The sequence below is a fragment of the Lytechinus pictus genome, chromosome 13 (genome assembly GCF_037042905.1).
Source record: "Lytechinus pictus isolate F3 Inbred chromosome 13, Lp3.0, whole genome shotgun sequence".
NCBI lineage: Eukaryota > Metazoa > Echinodermata > Echinoidea > Temnopleuroida > Toxopneustidae > Lytechinus > Lytechinus pictus.
In genome coordinates, this window is record NC_087257.1 from 2,924,364 (window position 1) to 2,942,712 (window position 18,349).

Genomic DNA, 18,349 nt, shown 5'->3' on the forward strand with positions numbered 1-18,349 from the left:
ACTGAATTTGATTCATTTTTTTCTTTTTGTTACTGCAACTTATATGAAAAAAAAAATCGGTTTTGACTTTATCATAACAATATGCTGCCTTAATATAATTTTTGCACATTATTCATGAATTTACATGTACAGACTTCAGCTGTAAACTGTTCTTCCAATGGACAAAACATGTTATCATTACCCTCCTCTGAGTGCCTGACAAGAAGGCAGAAGGGCCAAAATTTGAAAGTCTTTGGTATAACTTGGCCGGGGATTGAACCCACTACCTCCATCTCATGAGGCAGGCACTCTACCACTGAACCACCATGTGTACATCTTGCCTTGAATATCCACTTCCAGAATAGCTTCAGCCTATTAAATAGACATGTATGTATATAATTGTAAATTTTAGCAAATTGTTCAATGTGATAGTTATACTATAGTGTACATAATATGATGGTATTAATATGCATTGTTTACCAGTACATACATGGTATTTTTCAAATGTTCTGTCTACTTCACACGAAAAATATGTATTCATTCTTCATTGATTTTCTAAACCTTATCATTCATTTATCAGCTGTATTCCATCTTTCTGCTTACAGAATCCATTAGCAGACGATCACCAATTCTATGCAGGGTCAATGAGTAAATCACTCCCGTTTTTATCATGGGTGCTTGGTTGACAAGGAGCGTTTGTTATTCCAACGATTCAAACCATGTTCAATGGATCATAAGAAAGGCCTGCCATGCTTGGTTAGGTGTGTATCTAGATTGATATGAATGGAATATGTATTCATGGTTGACATGACCCTGATATGACTAGCTTACCATACCAGTCATTAAAGGAGGAAGTACATTTCTACCAAGGCCTATATATTTAGGCCCAGACAGAATTGCATTCAAGTCTAAACACAAGAACAGGGAATGGTAGAGGTCTACACATACAGTACTTCACCTTCCAAATTGGCAATTTTGTATATTTGGATTGACATGTACATGTAAATGCTGAACTATTATAGTGAATTGAAAATTACTTTTAAAATTAAATAATGTTTATCCATCCTAAAAGGGTCTCGTGTTATTATCCATTTCAATGTAAACTTCATACAAGGCATCGTATGGAGGACCATCTGACAGTGAAAACACTATATATTGTTAGTCAGAGGCAAGTAGACCAGGGACCTGAGAAGCGGGGGTGCTGGGGGTGCTGAAGCACCCCCAAAAATTATCATGGGGGTGCTGCGTGTATTATTTTCCATAGGCAGCACCCCCACGAAATTAGGTTCCCCCTGTATTTTTTTTAATATGTTATAATGTACATAATTATCACATCAGGCAATCGCAAATCATTTATATAGTCTTTCACATATTCCAATAACATCCCTCCTATATAACGCGACTCAATCAAGCTCCAGCGGGGCAGCCACTCCACTCCGATACAGACGTAGTCGCGCGCAATACGTGATACACACTGGGGTGGTTGAAACTTCCAGGTTTTATGTCGAATCAAGTGAGCGCGCGCCCGACCGCCCGTGTATTGTATACAAAAATTACAAGTAATAGAAATCAAATTTCACAGTCTTTTTTTCGCCCTGCCCCATGGCCCTACGGGCTGGGAAGCGGGGGTGTTCGGGGTGAAGCAACCCCAAAATTTGGGGGTGCTGCGTGTGTTATTTTCCATATATATAGGCAGCGCACCTCCTGGAAATCTAGTGGTAGGTATGATAAATGACAGAAATGTAATGAAAATGAACGACGTTTTGTAGAACCCCCCCCCCCCACTTCAGAATTTTCTGACACATTACTTGAAATAGTGTTTAAATTCACCCTCTTTCAGATTGGAATATCAAATGTTTTCTGCTCGCGCTTCGCGCTCGCATTATTGATTTTTATCATAAAAAATGTATTTAGAATGCCCAGATACTATATAGGTCTAAATCTAAACACGCGCACGCATGTTTTATTCAGATACGCAGCTTCACCAGCTTGATTTGGGGGGGGGGGGGTACTCCGGGCTGAAAATATTTATATCAAATACATTTTATCAAAATAAATAAATTTTATCAAAATCTGATAACGATTAGTTAAGTTATTTAATTCTAAAGTTTAACAATATTTTTATGAAAATGGTGATATGCATGTCGTCATGAATATTTAATAGGTGGGCTGATGCTGTCACATCCCCACTATCCTAGCTGTTCCTTGTGGAATCAAAATTGTTTCATTTTTTTCATACCAGAATGAATGATATGTCTCCCTTATAATGAAATAAGTTGCAGCAAAGAATATCTAATGGACTAAATCAGTTGTCAATTCAACTGTTTTGGTTCTTGAAAGGAAAATATTGAATAAACCTAATTTTATATAATAAAATACAAAAGTGGGGAATAATGCTAATCTTTAAAATGCAATAACTGTGATTCCTTGTCTGATTTTAATCAAATCTTTATTCTTATGTTCGTCTGAGTTTTCTTTATCTATTCAAACCATTTTACATTCAGTGTGGAGTTTCAGATCAGAATATCATAAAATTTCTGCTCGCGCTTCGCGCTCACATTATTAATTTAAGAATATATCCAATTACCCATCATTTTCTTGATTTACAAAACATGAATGGAATGTCCCGTTTTCAGGTCTGAAATCTCAATTTTGTTTCCGCTCGCGCTTTGCGCTCGCATCAATTGTATAGTTATATACCTATCCTGTTCATGATTAGAAAAGTGCATAAGATGTCTCGTTTTTAGGTTTGAAATCTCATTTTTATTTCCGCTCGCGCTACGCGCTTGCATCAATTGTATAGTTTTATACCTATACTCATCATGATTAGAAAAGTACTTAAAATCTCTCGTTTTTTTGGTCTGAAATCTCAATTTTGTTTCCGCTCGCGCTTCGCGCTCGCATCAATTGTAAATATACCTATCCTGCTCATAATTAAAAAACGTGCTTAGAATGTCCAGTATTTAGGTCGGAATGTCAAATTTTTCAGCTCGCACTTCGCGCTCGCATTATTTGATTGTTGATATATGTATCGTCTTCATGGGTAACTGCAAAACAGTCCTTATAACACGTCCCTTTCGATCAGGCCAGAGCGTATATAAAAAAATATCTGCTCGCGCTCACAATTATTATTTGTTACATATGCATCTTGGACCACAAACATTGCTCAAAATGTTCAATTTTCAGGACAAAATACATGAAATTTCCACAAAAAATAGCTCGCGCTTCGCGCTCGAATTATCTAATTATATATTTATGTTCTTTTATAAGAAGAAAGCCAAGAAGTGACTGTCATATATATGTATATTTATATATATGTGTGTGTGTGTGGTATGTGTAATTATGTTAAACTCAATTGTGTCTGTCCCCCCCCCACCTCTGAGGAGAGATTTCAGCACGCCCACTGAAAAAATCGTTCCCAGGTCCCTTTCACATTTCTTTTTGGAATTTGAAAAAGAAAATAGACTGTTAAAGGACAAGTCCACCCCAACAAAAACTTGATTTGAATAAAAAGAGAAAAATCCAACAAGCATACCACTGAAAATTTCATCAAAATCGGATGTAAAATAAGAAAGTTACGACATTTTAAAGTTTCGCTTAATTTCACAAAACAGTTATATGCATATCCTGGCTGGTATGCAAATGAGGAGACTATGACGTCATCCACTCACTATTTCTTTTGTATTTTATTATATGAAATATGGAATATTCTGATTTTCTCTTCATTGTCAACGATTAATTCCTCCCTGAACAAGTGGAATTAGCATTGTTTAATACTATATGGTTCAGTCAAGTTGGTCCTTATTGTCAAATCTATAAAAAATGAAATATTTTATAATTCAGACAATAAAAAACAAAAGAAATAGTGAGTGATGGACATCATCGACTGACTCAGCTAGTTGTGCATATCACTGTTTTGTGAAAAAATAAGCGAAATTTTAAAATGTTATAACTTTCTTATTTTACATCCGATTTTGATGAAATATTCAGCGTTATGCTAGTTTGATTTTTCTCTATTTATTCAAATCAACATTTTACTGGGGTGGACTTGACCTTTAATGATTAGAGCAGTCACTATATGCTCAGAGATCATCATATCCAGCTAATTGGCCACAATGTGGGTGACAGCCCTACAAACTACAAAGCCTGATTATTTTGAAGTGAGTATCATATTAAACGGGGACAGAACTGGGTTTGTTTGCTTCCATTATACAGGAGGTAATTGGACAGTCTCATTTCCCTATTGAATGGTTCAATCCAGCCAAGCTCAGACATGGCGACACATGAATCATTGTCAAACAAATCTTTCATGGCAGATATTATGTGCACATAACTCTACCATGCACTGTTCGGGTTCACATTGACTGAAAATGCTCTGCATTGTGATTTGTTTTATGCCCTTCAAAACGCATGGACTTGTGAATAAGAACGGACCACTTCAAAGGGGAAATACATGTATAAACACTTTATATTACAGCATGCATGCGATTTCCCCCAAAAAAACTGATACAAATACTATATTTAATGACATGATTGTCATGACCTGAACACGTCATAAAACTGCCAAATAATATTTGGCAAAAAAGGTAGGCCTATCAATCACTAGTACAGCAGTTACAAAGTGGGAACACTTTATACCAAGCACTAAAAATAACGATCTCAAAGTGAAATTTGTACAGGATTGAGGCGGAACAACTTCTACATAAACTGAATATTATATGTAGGCTCTATACTTTTCAAATTTACAATACCATGATAACTTCTAATTCGAACACACTCAAATGAGAATTTAAGTCTAGTGCAAAACCAAAGAAATTAGGGTAATGAATAAAACATACAGATTACAGGTGAATGATAGTTAAGAGTACCTTGAAATATATATTCACCTGCAGCATTCTAAGAAATGAAAAAAATCCAATGTAATCCAAGGATATTTTGACAAAAACATGAAGGATGCTGTCAAACTGTATGCATCAATCTGGTAGAAGACCTTTATCTTGTCTGATCAAGGAGATATCACCTCCTTGGTCTGATAAATGTAGGCCAATATGTGCTATGGTGATACCTCTCTTCTGATGACAGAGAACATAATGAAGCTTTTCTTACATGCATATGGCCTATCCCCTCCTACACATCCACCCCATCCAAGAAAAACGTACATAAACAGGAGCTGCATTTTGCAAAAGATCAAAGACGAAATACCCTGCTAAGCACATAACCACCCAAAACACAATACACTCCTCAACCAATAAACCCTCATGTTTTGTCCCAAGAAGTAAATAATTCCTATTGATTTGCTCCCAATCTTTGTCACCCCCACAATGACCACAAAACCCCCTAAACCCATCAAAGGGGCTCTCCTTACCCCTCTATTCAGCATTCATTACCCCTAATCCTCCTTTGATCTTTAACTGAAGTACTTGAGCTTTTATTTTCTTGTCTGGCCCCCTTTGCCCACATTTAATAAACACCTGCATTGCAGCTCTGTATATCTTCAAGTGACCTCTACTTTGTTTGTTTACTATATAGGCTTATTTAATAGACTACTTGAGCTAGGAACCTATACAGGTATTGTCTGCTCTATTTAATACAATGTTTACTATTCACAAATCTTGGCACAGCCAGTAGAAGTATAACTATGAACTGATCTTTGAGAAATCCTCAGGACTCCTGTCTACAAAATAAATCAATGGAGTTTATTGAAGATTGATGATGACTGAAATAAAATGAATACTAATCTGACAACTCCTGGAACATGTATAATGTTTGAATTGTTTGGGAACTGTCATCCAGAAATCGTCTACTTTAAATTGGAAAGGCAGCCAACCAGCAGCCAGAGCACCTTACGTGCAGACCGGCATACAGACAATGATGATAGCAATGGCATGCGGAGCTACAGACACGCTGGTTTCATTATTCAGCATTGCAGCAGGTAATATGATGAGATAGATGAGATACTGGATTACATCCCGTAGGATTGTGATGGAAGATTACCGGATGCTGGATAGAACACAACTCTCTCATCTTACATGTACCCAACATCATGGACCAACGGTTCCCGGGGGGGGGGGGGGGGGGGGGGTAGTCTGCTATGCGAACCCTTCACTCGAGTTAAGGGTCTGAATGTGCAGCCTACTCATGCCTTGTGTATCAAACAGCAAGTTTTGTATGTGCTAGTCTTTGCGTGGAGACACACTTGCTGATCAAAGTTTCAATCAGGGTCTGTGCCTGCATGCAGACTGGGGGGGGGGGGGAACTCACCTGTACGTTGGCGGTACAGGGATGTGCCGATTTAAAGACCCCCTTTTCAGACTTAATTTTCAGTTCCCTAGATACATGTACTCTGAATGACAAAAGATCCGTTCAGAAGCCGCCCCACTCACAAGATCCCTGTAACAAAACATCTCCGTTCCCCAGCCCTGCCTACATTGTCCAGCGCGAACACCGCAAAGTAAGCTGCACCATGCCGCTAGCATTGGCACCATGCATGGCTAGCGTCCAGGGGCAAAGCACCTAGCACGCACCGTATACATGTAGTAGTACTGCGATCCTGTTCTGTAGACCTTGTTTTTCCACACCACCCGGTATGTTCTTAGTTCCCAAGACCCCATATTTACCCCTGTAGTCAGTTCCTTAGACCCCCATTTCAGCACACCCCCATCAAAATATAATTTGAGTGCCCCCCCCCCCCCTTCCCTGGTATCCAGCTATCCATTTCATAAAATGAGAATCTCTCTTCCCTCAAATTTTTTTTGAGGCCCACAGTCCCATACTGAACCTGCCCCTAACCCCTGGGTCCTAAAGCAACAGGTTACAAAATCGGTTAAGGCTTGGTCCCACTGTACTTAAAATGTAATACTGATGCAGAGAGGATGTAAAACGGAAAAGAATTTTGCCATCCATGGGAAAACATTATGTATCTATTGTGTATTATTTACATACATGTTTCATATGCTCTATATCCATTGAGCATCCGTCCACTGTGATTTCATTGTTCGCCCATTTTGTCGACTGTCTGGAGCGGATGAAAACAGATGGAGCCACCCTGAAATTTTGCTTGTCCGCTGTATCCATTATGAGTATGTTTTGTGTCTGTAGGCCAGTGGGACCAGGCCTTTAGAATTATCAAAAAGCAGAAAGAAGAAGTTTTGACAAATAATTATGCCACAATACCGTTTCATGAATGCATACTATGGACCTGTTACAAACAAACTATTCCCTAACGTCCAAGCATGCATACATTCAGTCCCAGGTTCCCTGGAACAGGAAGGTGCAATTCTCTGTGCACATACTATTCCCCGAAGGATGATCTCCACTGACTGTGAAAGTCAAACTGTTTGGTAATCCTCAAGTTCTGATGCGAGGCATGACTGCGTTTGTGACACGCACTGCTCATGTCTCAAGCAAAGATATAAGTCAGTTTACCTCAAGCAAACATTGAACTGTAGTCAGTCACTGCTGATGAACACAATAGGAGGGAAAGAGAGTTGCTTTGATTCTTCTGTTAGCTTGAGACTGCCATCACACCTGATGATCAATCTCTGATTCAATCAATGTTTGATCAAACCAGGGATCTCTCACAAGGATTGATGGCAGTTTCTTGCCAATTGAAGAATTGGACAAAAAGATCAATGTCCAATGCCACTTCACTCATTTTCTTCTCCCCCCTTCCCCTACATGTTCTATCCTATCTATCTACATAGGCCTACATATAGAAATTCACCTGTCAAAAAGAACATAAGTTCACAGAATTTATCAACAGACAAAGCAAAACAAAATGAGAAGAATTTCAGGGGGGGGGGGGCAGTCAAATATATGGCTGTACACATGCATGGATCGCGGGGTCAAACGTATTTACGGTATTTTTTTTTTTCTAAGACCAGCAAAACATAGGGTATGTGTTTCCCTAAAGCCTTTGCCATGGGGTAATATTCTGGCTACAAATTAGGGGCCAATATGTGGAAATAAAGCCCGCAAAAAAACTTGTTTGGGGTGTACAGCACTACATTTGACTCCCCCCCCCCCCCGGAAGAATTTAGACATGTACACAAAGGCCTGCCTCCTTGGTAATGTTTGCTTAATTTGCTACGTTTTAAGTCACAACTAGTTTTCTCTTTTAATAATACATCATGGCTCCCTTGCATACAGTCATACTGAAGCTTCAAAAGTAGCCATCTTTCAAGGAAAACACAAGAATCAATATAAAAAGGAGGGGGAATCTCACTGGTGCTCAAAGCCAGATATGCAATGATACTACAATACATCTACGGAGGTGACTCATTGACAGCAGATGATACGAATACAGAACTTCAAGAGAGACCTAAATCCAACCAACACCTTCAGCAAAATACTTGAAAACTTTGCCAAATAGAAATGTACTACTCTTCCAATATTTGAACTTGAAGAACATGCACAAGCATGACAAGTGCTGAATGCTTGCAAATGAATATGTACATACCAATCAACCTCAACATCAGTTCAGAGCAAGAAGGGGACAAATTCTACACTACCAAATATTAACAACAACCTTTTGCATCCAGACCCATAACATGCACTTTCCCCTCCAACCTTCTCATCTACATTCATATCATGTCGTTCATATCCTTACAATTACACAAAGACAGGTTTCGGGGACAATCTTGGAATAAAAAAAGGGGGGGGGCTAAATGAGAAATGAGCAAGGAAGGCATCTGTAATGGCTAATAGATCTTTGTTATCGTATTGTACCATCTATTTGGATTGCATATTGACTAGTTTGCTCTTCAAACACGCTACTTTTAAGGTGGTGATGATGAAAACCTGAAGAGAGGTTTTCACCCATTGCTGAACAGCCAATTGGCAGTGTAATTATTTGCAGATTTGTGCATTACTGCCCCTGGCATTTAGGCTGTGTGAGCGGGCCTTTTCGGGCAGCAAAATCTTTATATAGATGGGACTTGCTAATGTGAACAGACTTGTGTGTGGTATAGTTTGCCCAAGGAGTTGGTTTGCCAGTCAAAATCTTGAGCAATTATGAAGAAAGGAAAGAAATGGGCCTATCGGACCGTTTCCATTTCTCCAGGACCCCCAACAACCTCAAATTATCACGAGGTGATAATAATGGCCTGATGGTAGTAACCGCTATTTAAATAATGTTTAATATACAGTACCTGTATGGTGATGATGGTGGTGGTGGCGGTGGTTGTGAAGATGATAGTGGTGGTTGTGGTGATGGTGGTGATAGTGGTGCATGTAAATGGTGGTGGTAGTAGACGGTGGTGGCGGCAGTTTTTATGGTGATGATGATGGTAATGGACTAATGGTGTTGGTGATGATGTGGAAAATGATAGTGAGGGTGATGGTGATGATAGGGAGAAGATGATGACAATGATGAAGATGATGATAGTGATGATGAAGGTGATGATAATGATGATGATGGCCAGGGAGTAAAATATCACTTTGCCCACTTGCAGGTGACAACTGAAACAGGGAATAGGGAGGTAAACTCTGATTGAAATATATCTCAAAGCCTACTGTTAAAACCTGCCCATATTTTTCCTTGTAAATATTTCTTGGTCATTACAGAGCATACACACATCCTCCCTAGAATAAAACCTGACATTTTCAATCTCTTTATAATAAATGGCAAATTGACAAAGCGATCCCTCAAATTGAAACAAATGAATAATTCATTATCCTGGCTCTATTCATTATCAGAACTCCCACTTCCCTGCGTTCAGTCTGGGATAGTTTACACACAACCATCATGAAAGTCATAAAATTAATGGCCAGATTGGGACATTGGGACAGCTATCATTCCTCATGATTTGTTGCCATGGAAATAGATGACTCTGGATTCAACAACTTGTAACTGCCTGTGCTAGTCTAAGGATCTGCTGCTCTTGATGATTATAATGCACATTCTATACAAAAAATTTTTTTTGAAAATATCCCCGAAAGTTTAGGGTTTTGGGGTGTGCTTTCAAGTTTGTCTCAAAATTGCATCTTTTTTTCTATGGAACAACCAAACATCAATGAAGCAAGTCATAATAATAAAACCATTCACCATTTACATTTCATTTTTTAGGAAGGCACAATTGAAGTCTGTCTTCTGCGACTAACTAAAAATGAAATATTAGCAAATTTACATACATGTGTATAATTTCAATTCAATCATCCCCAACCTGGTTTGTTGTGACGAATGGGCATGGTGACTCACAGGCTTAATAGCTACCAATTAATGATGACTTTATGTGTATGTGTCATGGTTGATATGGTTTTCTCACCAATTCTTCTCTCTCATTGGTCATTCGTTCAACTGCCACAGTGGTGTGAAGCAGTTTATATATGCAGATGACTCACAAATATTTACACTAGAATTTCAGAGTAGACCTAGACCTGACTCGTGTTCCATTTATTTCCTGTAAATGAGTTCATGTTTAATCTCCTTCTCAGGTCTCACGTTTTACATATATATTCTTGCAGATTCACATTTACTTGTTTTCAAGCAATCACAAGGCTTGTTCCTTTCTTGCTGTCCCTCTCATATTCAATCCAATGTTTATTTCTATTTGTTGTTGTTGTTTTTCTATTTTGTTAATACGATGCTTTGTATATGTAATGTTTTTTGCATGGATTTTTATGAGCAAATAAATTGAAATTGAAATTGACTTCCTTCCTCACTTTTCTCCACAAAGGCACAGGCCTATTGCTTATGATATTCCATATCACATTGTTCATTTTTTTCATAATAAAAACATAACAAATATCTCCCAATTCATCAAATATTTCATTCAGACAGTAAAAAGCTGCTATGCTCATTTCCTAAGAACAAAGATGCAGCACCTGATATACATGTAGGCTTATACCCCTTTCATAAACCCAATAAAACCCAATTATGCGGCTAATAGCAGCATAATTTGGTCGTAAAATCAGAGGAGGACAAGAGTTATCCGCATTATTCTGATGCTGCTATTATCCGCATAATAGCGGCATCGGGACAAGGTTTTGAGTTCATGAACATATTTCCAAATAATGCGGATAATTGCCATGGTGCAGTCACAAGGTCACCCTTTTCCAACACAACCGCATCGGAGGGGGCGTGTCCAGTTGTCATGACGATTATCCGCCTTTTTCAGGACGGGCGCTCGTAAAAATAATGCGGATAATTTTCGGAGTTTGTGAACGCAATTTTTATTGAATTATCCGCATTACTCTTAGGCGGCTAATTGGAGGATAGGTTTTATTGGGTTTATGAAAGGGGTATTATTCTGGTCCACAACATCCCTCGCTGGCTGACATGTCAAATTACAACATACTCCAAACTTTCAGAAATTCCTTGACAACATTCTACACGCAGACATGATGCAGGTCCCCATAGTACAATCCAACTGTGATAAAGAAACATAACCCCCACCTACATGGGTGCTAGCCTCAGGTCTCTCCGGATTACCAATCACTTAGCCGCTGCCACCGACCCACAGTCCTGGGCATTGGAAAATAACCGCCAGGTATCTTCGATAGAGACGATGGTATCCAATGAGTGTGGGCTGTGGAGACTAGCTTGAGGGTTGAGATTCAATAATATTAGGCAGATTGTAATCTGGGATATATGGTTGGTTTGGAAGAAAAGTCTGACAGACAGACACCGAATTCATGGTACATGTACATGCAAAGGTGTTTCAGGTAAATGTTTAGTGTATTTTTGGTCCATATAGCGCAGCTACTATATTTGCATATATACTCTACTGTGCTTGATGCTTAGTATCATATTGCCTTGGCTGTAGAGCCCCCATATACATGTTCATGTAGGCGCTGAAGCATTAACTTGAGGAATAAATCCTACCGGGTACCCATTCCCCTCACCTGGGTTGAGTCCAGCACAATGTAGGTAAATTTCTTGCTGTTCAAGGAAAACACGCCAAGACTGAGATTCGAACCCATGCCCCTCTGATTGAGAGACGAGAGTCGTAACCACTAGACCACAACGCCCCCGAAATGAAATACAAATGAATTGGTTTGTTGCAAGAACTTTCTAACAGTTTTTTTAATCATGGTTTACAATTAGGATTTCCGTGTTATGTTGTTACATAAAATCATAATTTTTCTCATTATTTCATACTTGTGTGAATAATGAAATAAGTTGCAGCAATAAATATCTAATGCACTAAATCAGTTTGTCAATCCAAGTTTTCTAGTTCTTGGAGGAAAAAATTTGAATAAACCTAATTTCATATAATAAAATACAAAAGAACAAGTGGGGATGTGACATCATCAGCCCACCTAATGAATATTCATGACGACTGTTTTCACAAAATATGGCTAAACTTTCAACTTCAATAACTTTATTATTTGTTATCCGATTTTGATGAAATTTTCGGCATTATGCTCAGTGAATTCTACTCTATTTATTAAGCTATAAATACTTTCAGCCCGGACCATCCCTTTAAGACAGTATTAAGTTTAATAAAAGCAGCCCCCGAAAGTAAAATTATATCTATATATATATATATATACAGACCTCCATATATTTTGCCTGCCTGCAAGCCTCTTGAAAGAGCACTAAAAATGATTTTTTTTAAGGAACATGAACTACATATTAAAGGATGAATGAATTGAAAAAGAATAAACATTGAACAATATCCAAATAAAAACATGAAAGCAGATCATGTAAACATAGATTTCAAGAAATGCTTCAAAATAACATTTATTACATCAGATCAAACATTCCCAAATTTCCATTATAAACACACACACACACAAACAAATTGAATACTTAATAGACCTACACCTTATTAAAAAATTCACAGGACAATAAATCATAGTAACAAGTGGAATGCCTCTGGCCGTCTCACCTGCATCACGCGATTCAATATAGCAGCAGTGCTGATTTTGAAAACTACTATAACTCGCACAAGATGTTCAGTGATACTTGGTTACTCTTATTTCCACGTTTTATGAACTAGACCAATACACTTATAGAGATATGATGGCAATTCAACAAATACCCCCAACGTGGCCAAAGTTCTTTGACCTTACATGACCTTTGACCTTGATCATGTGACCTGAAACTCGCACAGGATGTTCAGTGATACTTGATTACTATTATGTCCAAGTTTTATGAACTAGACCAACACACTTTCAAATTTATGGCTGTAATTCAACAAATACCCCAATTTGGCCGAAGTTCATTGACCCTAAATGACCTTTGACCTTGATCATGTGACCTGAAACTTGCACAGGATGTTCAGTAATACTTGATTACTATTATGTTAAAGTTTCATGAATCAGATCCATAAACTTTCAAAGTTATGATGGTAATTCAACAGATACCCCCAATTCGGCCAAAGTTCATTGACCCTAAATGACCTTTGACCTTGGTCATGTGACGTGAAACTCATGCAGGATGTTCAGTGATACTTGATTAACCTTATGTATAAGTTTCATGAACTAGGTCCATATATTTTCTAAGTTATGATGACATTTCAAAAACTTAACCTTAGGTTAAGATTTTGACGTTGATTCCCCCAACATGGTCTAAGTTCATTGACCCTAAATGACCTTTGACCTTGGTCATGTGACATGAAACTCAGGCAGGATGTTCAGTAATACTTGATTAACCTTATGGCCAAGTTTCATGAACTAGGTCCATATACTTTCTAAGTTATGCTGTCATTTCAAAAACTTAACCTCAGGTTAAGATTTGGTGTTGACGCCGCCGCCGCCGTCGCCGTCGGAAAAGCGGCGCCTATAGTCTCACTCTGCTATGCAGGTGAGACAAAAATGAATATGTAGTTGTAACAAACAACCTCCTTAAATTCTGTGCAAACTGAGAATCTGAGATACACTAAAAAAAAAGAATATTCTTACAAGAAATCAATTGACAATACCCTGACAAACCCGGGAGTTCATCTCATAACGGACTGAAGATTAATTTCCTTCTCCGGTAGAAATTAATTTCCTCCAGGCTATAAACCAAAGACAAAGTATTCATAAAAGAAGAAGTAAACGTAATTTGGACTTTTTATCTAGCACAATATTGGATGTTTTTATGACAAACCAAAGGGTTTTCACACGAGCAAAATGCAATCACGGTGATCATTTAGTTTTATCAAGGATTAACTCCTTGGTTTCATATAAAACAAAATTAATAATTAAGTATCATGTCCTGTTAATAAACAGATTAGGATATCTTGTGTAATTGTTTGTATCTGATGATGGTTGAATGAATAAACTGAATTGAATTGAATTTGCAAATTGAATCCAACCATTGCTCTGATGATGACTCTTAAGTCTCTGCAATCATGACAATCATGACGGAGTACCATATAATTGCTAGGATGTGTTGACCTCTAGAAAAAATGTTGATTTTCGGTTTGCAGATTTGGAAAATTGGAAATTTATTCCCATTCTTGAAATATTCTAATTCTTGTTTTTACTAAATTGGCATAAGGGTAATACAGAGTTATAATAAATCATCTCACCTCATTATTTCTTTCCATTTATTAATGAAGTCACATGATTGGAAGAGGATCAGAGAGACTTAAAGTTCAAAAGGTCTCTTTCTCTTCCCCAGTTTTAATTGTGCTTTTTCACTGTATTATGCAAGTTTTCTTTATTGTTTGAATAGTAATGAACTAATGATGATGAAAATAATTGGTAAAAGGCACAGATAAATTTATACTACCGGGTATTGATCATCGTGATAAGAATTTTTGTTATCTCGTGTGAAAACACATTTCATCACATCTTCCAAGTGTTTCTGTGGTGAATCTTCTCCATTGATCCATTGCCTGTACCCTTTGGGTATATGCATCCAGTGTCTCCTTAGATTCCTGAGGATGTATATTTCTAGATTTGTATAATTGGATATGAGAAGCGGTGGAAACATGCAGAATAAGAACTACAGAACCATGCAAGAAATATAATCATTTTTCATTTTCTATCGAGTGTCTGTCCAACACCCCCCCCCCCCTTGATAATCCAATCACACAAATGAAGCTCCAATCTCTATCTACATCATATTTATTCTATTTCTAGAATTTCAGTACTACCCCATCCATCAGTCTCTCTCTTATAATATCCTTTGAGCTTTAAAATTGATATCTTTTGATTTCTTTCCTTCATAGCAAATGCTGTTGCCCATCCTTCAATTGAAAAGGGCAATTTGTTTTTTCATGGTACAAATGTACTAGGATTAATTATGAATTTGAAAGAAAATTCAAATTGTTGTCTTTGAATTGATTTAATTTGTTTTAACTTGGATCAATACCTCATCCTTTTAATTTTCTTTTCTTTCTGTCTCTGGAAGACTGCTTCTACCACCCTCTCTATAACTTCCCATAACCAATTCAGCTCTTCATATTAGTTGCCTGCAGTGTCTACCCTCAGAATCAAAATATCCACTGATCTGTCCTCATACCTGTAATTCAAATATTTGATTTTGCATTTTCATTCTCAACTAAAAAGCATGATTAAAAACTTGATGGAATATCAACATTCATGGGAGTCCACTGAGCAATGTTACTGAAGGCTGCATCGGCCTCATAATAGCAATGTATACAGACAGTGATTCTCATGCTGTAGTTAACCCGTCATTCAGAGAGAGAGAGAGCCCTAAATCATTGTAAACAAGATTAATTCACTAGGATGAGGAGGAGGGCATCTTTCTGCATCATTCCATCTCAATGAGTTATGATGAGAATGAGTGCATGTTGTAGGCCATGGACAGATTAATTCTTCTTACCTTGGCTTTGGTTTTCTTTCCAGCTTCAGGCAGTGTAGGACAACCTTGATTATCATTTGTGTTTTTGAATAACAACTTATAAGGCTTCAAGGTACTATTGATGATATTTACAGGGAAAAAGATACAGTATCTATAGGCCAAATTTCATGTCCAGTCAGATGATAATTTTCCACTTTAATTGCCTGCATGAACCAGGTTATTCCTTTAAATATAAGATACCTGATGGAAATTCATTTTTTTTTTTTACTTTGGTATAACTGTTGCCAGTGCAAATACCATGAGAGACCCCTTCTAATAATCATTAAAGGACAAGTCCACCGCAACAAAAAGTTGATTTGAATAAAAAGAGAAAAATCCAACAAGCATAACACTGAAAATTTCATCAAAATCGGATGTAAAATAAGAAAGTTATAACAAGTTTCGCTTAATTTCACAAAACAGTTATATGCACATCCTGGCTGGTATGCAAATGAGGAGACTATGACGTCATCCACTCACTATTTCTTTTGTATTTTATTGTATGAAATATGAAATATTCTAATTATGTCCTCATTGTCAAGTGAAAAACGATTAATTCCTCCCTGAACATGTGGAATTAGCATTGTTTAACACTATATGGTTCAGTCAAGTCGGTACTTATTGTCAAATCTATAAAAAATGAAATATTGTATAATTCAAACAATAAAAAACAAAAGAAATAGTGAGTGATGGACATCATCAACTGACTCAACTAGTTGTGCATATCACTGTTTTGTGAAAAATAAGCGAAACTTTAAAATGTCATAACTTTCTTATTTTACATCCGATTTTGATGAAATTTTCAGCACTATGCTAGTTTGATTTTTCTCTATTTATTCAAGTCAGCATTTTCCTGGGGTGGACTTGACCTTTAACAAGTTGCAAAGCTGTCACACTGTCCCACCAGAGCAAAGCTTTCAAAACAACCACGGGCAATTGAATCACTCTTTTCTTACATCCGCACCAAGAAATGCGCAACACTTCATGCCATCCTTGAGACAGTTCTCTAACTTTTGAAAAGAATTAATAAACACTGTCAATTCCCTATAATCCCCTCAAATCCCTAATACTCTTACACCTTTACATCACGTTTCTTTCTAGATAAGCACATTATTGATCAGATGATGAAATAAGAATGAGTCTGTCAATCAGCACATGTATGCAGCCATTCAACTAACATAGAGATGGACATCACCTAACTTCTTAAAAGCAGAAGAGTACCTGTGACAATTGCAACCGGATCAAAGAGAACCAGCAGGCAAATGACAGAAGATGAAATCCCGGCCCCGTGTTGAATACCTGAATAGAAATAGGGTCATCTGAACCGAGGACGATGTGTGGCAGCATATGATTCACACCTTTCTGCTTCAGGTATGAATAATTAAGCAAGAGGTGAGATAGCATCCACTCTAAGTGTGAATAACTATCCACTGTACGGTCAATGAATGAATACAGGTAGGACAAATAAAGACTATGTCTTTCACACTGGCCAGAGTAAAATAATGTCATCTTCAATCTTAATATTTGGAAATCAAAGACCTTTCTGATCAATATCATAAAGTGAACTTGAGTGGCAGGAAAGCAAAAGACCTTATTCTTTGAAGTTTGAACCCACTCCGGCTCACTGAGTAGGCCTCCCTGTGTCAATGAGGAGGCATATTCCTAAATTATTTTATTACCAGTTCGGCTCAATGCGTAGAAAAGTATTAAATTTGCTGATCACAACGTCCATCCGCTATGCTCTTTATAGTTAAATACGTCTAAAAAATTATTCCAATGCCTGAAAAATAATTAGTATGTACAGTTTATAATTTACTGCAGAAATGACATGGTTGCATCCACTATTAATAGGCCTATAGGCTGTATCTTTTCTTTGACTTCAATGCCTAAAGAAAATTGTTTTGTAAAATGTAATCACATGCCATAAAAATGAAAATATAATATTGGTTGCATCTACATCTGCTTTTACTTCAGGAGAGCCGAGAATGTCTCCAATGCAGCCATCAATTCTGGATGTACCCTCCACTTCAGGAAGAGCCAGAGAGATATATCTCAACATGAATGCAGTCATTATGAACACATGTATAATTGCACCTGTACTATCCTCACTATTCAAATGTCTATCGTTCAATCGGCTGTGAGTAGGATAGGTCAGCGTACTTCATAGGTACTTCAGACAAAGATTTCATTGATTTCATCTTCCAATCTACCGTAAGCTTTAAAGGGATTTCAGGCTCAACTCTATAGCTGGGAATGCTGTCATCTTCCATTTGTCAACTCCAGAAAAAAAAGTTATGTATGATTTAGACCCAGTTTACAGTAGAAGAAAATGCACAAAAGGCCAAATGTGGTACCAAATTTGCTTCACATTTTACCTTGAGGTAATAGGGAGGACTCGAATGAGGTGATCAAAACGATGCCATCTCACATCCAAACCTGAAGTATTTACAATTTACATTAGCTGGGAACATATAAGATGAGTAATGAAAAAAATATGCCATAGGACCCCCCCCCCCCCCCCCCCCGTTTTACAAATACAGCCTTTCATGGTGGCTTATCTGGTAGTACAAACTCGAAAAGCTTCAAGAAGAATATCTGCAGATTCTTTTGGAAAAGTCTTCAAGGAGC

General features: G+C 37.5%; 1 protein-coding gene across 3 annotated transcripts in view; it reads right to left on the reverse strand.

Moving 5' to 3' along the window:
- The window catches only part of LOC129274766 (ly6/PLAUR domain-containing protein 6-like), a 31,735-nt gene extending 26,465 nt beyond the window's left edge, over positions 1-5,270 (reverse strand). Inside the window, exon 1 of one of the 3 annotated variants that reach the window (XM_064108542.1) lies at positions 4,866-5,270. The gene's annotated coding sequence lies outside the window, so the exon portion shown is untranslated. Of the gene's footprint in view, positions 1-4,847 lie in introns of all 3 variants that reach the window. The other 2 variants (XM_064108543.1, XM_064108541.1) reach the window with 2 other exon arrangements.
- Between the last annotated feature and the right edge of the window lie 13,079 nt (positions 5,271-18,349).